The 4,353-nt window shown below is 41.6% G+C and overlaps 1 non-coding gene across 1 annotated transcript; it reads right to left on the bottom strand.

Annotated features, from left to right (window-relative positions):
* Nucleotides 1–1,341: 1,341 nt before the first annotated feature.
* Trnat-ugu (transfer RNA threonine (anticodon UGU)) lies at nt 1,342–1,415 on the bottom strand. Its single transcript has one exon. It is a non-coding gene; the product is annotated as a tRNA-Thr (tRNA).
* Between the last annotated feature and the right edge of the window lie 2,938 nt (nt 1,416–4,353).

Genomic DNA, 4,353 nt, shown 5'->3' with positions numbered 1-4,353 from the left:
TGGTTTTTTTTTTTGTATGTCTTGTAGTTTTCGCACTTTTTTTTTACAATTAACTCCTCTACAATTGTAAAGAAAGTAAAATATTTGGCAGCAATTAAACGTAGGAACAACCAGACGGAGAAATCCAGGGAGAAACCTTATTTGCGATTTTCGCTTTAAGTGTAAAGTGAATACAAATGAAAGACCCAGTGTGCTGCTTCTACAAATTGCTCAGGACGAAAAGCCAGAAATACGAAAAAGAGTACTGAGTGAACCCCAATCTGCGATAACGAAAACGTAAAACGTATACTGAAAGTATTCGTTAATAATCCGAGAATATATGGCAATAACGCGTCCGATTACCTGAGAGCATCAGGTAGAAAATAATTATATGTCAAGTTAGGGTGTTGGAAAAAAAAATATAGATATGATTATTGCATTTAAATTACCGCTAAATTAATAAAGTGGTTGCTTACTTAGTATTTTCTTCCTTTACCATCCGTTCCTTCATCCGCAAGGACATCAACTACTTCCTCTGATTTTTTTCTTTCATCTTTTTAAGGACAGCAGCAGCAATCACACGAGAGTCACCAATTAACAGTGGCCGAGGAGGACTCAGCCGCAAGCTTGTGAGTTTTCAATCGCTTGATTTGGCTGTAAGCTCGAGTACATTCTATCACTATACTGGGCTATTCTTATGTACCTCCAGGACTTCAGAAGACGACTGCATGAAATGTGAAAGACATACAGGAAAGAGGCACACATCATTTACTAGAGCTCTTCCCCAAATTTTTAACTCACATTACACCGTTATGACTCGGCAATGGAAGTGCACTTGCGAGCAGTTACTTGAAGGCGCCCTCGCTGCTGCTGCTGCTGCTGCTGCTAATACTGCCTGGGAAATCACAACGGACAGCAGGTCGCTTTGGAAATTTGTTGACTGGGTTACCTTTCAAAAAGGAGAGAACTAAAGTGATAAAGCAGTACGGAGCAGATGACTTCTCTGTATGTTCCAACAAGCCCGCAAGTATTCCAATGCCGCGTATTACGCAATATAGAGATATGCTCTATCCGCTGATATGTGTCATTTTTACGGTTCTGTACGTCAATCGGTAGAAACCTAAACGTTATAGAATAACTTTGTTGTCCATCCGTCTGTCTGTCTGTCTGTCCGTTCGGATGTTAAGACTCCTTTCTTTCAAGAACATATAAGGGTATCGAATTGAAATTTATGTCAAATACTAAGGCCCACCGTACTTTGGCGATGTAAATAATTTACTCTTCTATGAAATGATAGTTAAATAGACACCCTAGCTGCATACAGGCGTTGATGTACTTCATTGGGGACATGTTGAAAATGTGTGCCCCGACCGGGACACGAACCCGGGACCTCCTGCTTACATGGCAGACGCTCTATCCATCTGAGCCACCGGGGCACAGAGGATAGTGCGTCTGCAGGGACTTATCCCTTGCACGCTCCACGTGAGGTCGACATTCCCATGCCCGAACTCGTACGGGACTTGGTAGATTAATCTGCCACGAGTAATGAGTATGATGGGCAAACATCTATTAGGCGCACTACGAATGTAGTGGTGTGGACATGTTGGGAATGTGGATCTCGCGGGGAGCGTGCAAGGGATAAGTCCCTGCAGACGCATTATCCTCTGTGCCCGCGGTGGCTCAGATGGATAGAGCGTCTGCCATGTAAGCAGGAGGTCCCGGGTTCGTGTCCCGGTCGGGGCACACATTTTCAACATGTCCCCAATGAAGTACATCAACGCCTGTATGCAGCTAGGGTGTCTATTTAACTATCATTTCATTTCTAGCAAAGCTGCATGGTCATCCACGGTAACTGTTCTTTCGGGAACAGATACTACCGTCATATATAGTTACTCTTCTATGCCAATTCAATGAAAAGTTGAACCATATATGTCACATATATCGATACTCGCAAAATCACTCATCAGAACCAGTAGAGGAACTATCTACGAGCGTGATTCAGCTGCCCTCCAACTATGTCGTTTTATGCAACCCACAATGTTATGCGTGACCTTCAAAAACCATGTGCGAGATTTTCATATTCTCTCGATCGCTACACGAAAACTGTTAGTCCTATAGAAAAAAATGAACAGGAACCTTTTATTGGAAACCTAGTACGGTTATATTTTGTAGCGACATACGTTTTCGCCAGACACCATAGTTTTCAAGTTATTCAAGAAAAACGCACAAATGTCAGCTTCAAAGGCACCCCCACTCCCACACTCCGTCTCCACGGCCAGGATTTCTGGTACGGTGTCCACGGCACCCCCTCCTATTTCTGTACAAAAATTTGCGACTGCACGAATTATTTCACACATTCGACTTTTTAGTCTTCGTGGACTGGCCTTGTTACGCCACCGGCTCACTCGAGCACTTACAAATTGTAAAAGTGACGTTTGTGTACATTTGATCTAACAATTTTGTGAATTTTAACATCGTAAAATAAACAATTAAATCGTTGTATTTGTCGGGCTTTCTTATCACGAAACTACTATGCTTGTAAGGGTTAAGTTTCGATCGGATTGTCCACGTAATTAGTTTTAGTGTAACTGTTACAAAGCCTTTTTTCTTTCTTCACCCTCACAGGCGCATTTAAATTAATAATGTTAACAAAATAGCCAACTGTGGTGGTGGCGTAATAGCCCAATCATACACACCGAAAATGTCAAATATCAGGAACAGTTAGTGCAGTTCGGAAGTTCTGGTACAGTAGTAGGAGGGAGTTCCACGATCAACAAACTAGAAATCCTGACAGGCAAGGGATGAGAGTGAGGGTAAACGTCAATTTGAAGGTCACTTTTATACGTTTTTCTTGAATAATCCGAAAGCGGTGTCCCCCAGCTGAAATGTATCCAAGTAAAAAATCCAACTACATTAAATTTTCTGCAAAAAGTCCCGTTCATTTTTTCTGTAGAACTAATAGTTTGCACAAAGTGAGCAAGACAATATGAAAATCTCGCATGTAGTTTTTGAAGGCACTGGGGGTGGTTCAAATGTTCAAATGTGTGTGAAATCTTATGAGACTTAACTGCTAAGGTCATCCATCAGTCCCTAAGCTTACACACTACTTAACCTAAATTATCCGAAGGACAAGCACACACACCCGTGTCCGAGGGAGTACTCGAACCTCCGCAGGGACCAGCCGCACAGTCTATGACTGCAGCGCCCAGACCGCTCGGCTAATCCCGCGCGGCCACTGCGGGTTGCATAAAACAACATCAGTAGGGGCAGTTGAATCACTCTGCGAATGTCAGGCCTCGTGGGGTAGCGTTAAAGAGGGGTAGGACGTCAAACGGGTCGACTTGGAGCAGGAGAGGCACCACAAGACATTTTATTTTCTACTGTCTATACTTTTACAAATAAATTCATAAAACTTTGTCATCATGACCAGAAAGGATTCAGGATTCAGACTCACAGCAGTGGAAGTGCAAAAACATAACTAAATAATTTTTTTATATAAGAAATCTCATCATTTTTTCACTTACTCTTGGCTGCATTTGTTGCTATAGGTACATTTTTCTTCACAAGTAAGAGAGATTCTTTGATGAATTTTGCACAGCATACAAACCATACTTACAGGTGTATGAAACTCTAGAATTTTGCAAATCTATTAAAAACTGTGGTAAAGATTGAGATAATTAACTACAAAATTTGATTTTTTTCTAAACATAAAGTTTAAAACGTAACAGCTCATTCATTTTTTCATAAATTAAATAGATTCTAGAGTTTCAGACACCTGTAAGTATGGTTTGTATGCTGTGCAAAATTCATCGCACAGTCTCTCTTACTTATGAAGAAAAGTGTACCTATAGCAACAAATGCAGGCAATGAAAGTGAAAAAATGATGAAATTTTGTTGTTATGTTGTTATGTTTCTGAACTTCCGCTGCTACGAGTGTGAATCCTGAATCCTTCCTGGTCATGCTGACAAAGTTGTATGAATTTACTTGTAAAAGTATAGACAGTGGAAATTAAAATGTCCTCTGGTGCCTCTCCTGCTCCAAGTCAGCCTGTTTGACGCGAGCCTGGAAACCGAGAAGTCACTAGATCGACTCTCGGTCGGACCACGGACTTTTCAGTCTCTGTTGCAACCTAGCCTTCACCTTTCACCATTGTCAGGTGTCGACAAAAACAAACATATGATTCGGATTCCACGTTAACTGTAGGTTTCCTTTCCCCAGTTGGAAAAATGGGGTGGCTTAGGAAGTTGCAAGTTGCCAGAGAGACGTCCAATAGGAAGACTTGCACCAGGCCATTGAGCCACACGGAATTATAATTACTATACAGGGTGAGTCACCTAACGTTACCGCTGGTTATGTTTCGTAAACCACATCAA

This window comes from Schistocerca nitens, chromosome 4, assembly GCF_023898315.1.
Source record: "Schistocerca nitens isolate TAMUIC-IGC-003100 chromosome 4, iqSchNite1.1, whole genome shotgun sequence".
Classification (NCBI taxonomy): Eukaryota; Metazoa; Arthropoda; class Insecta; order Orthoptera; family Acrididae; genus Schistocerca; species Schistocerca nitens.
The sequence above is the reverse complement of the archived record's forward strand: the minus strand, read 5'-3'. Positions and strand labels throughout refer to the sequence as shown.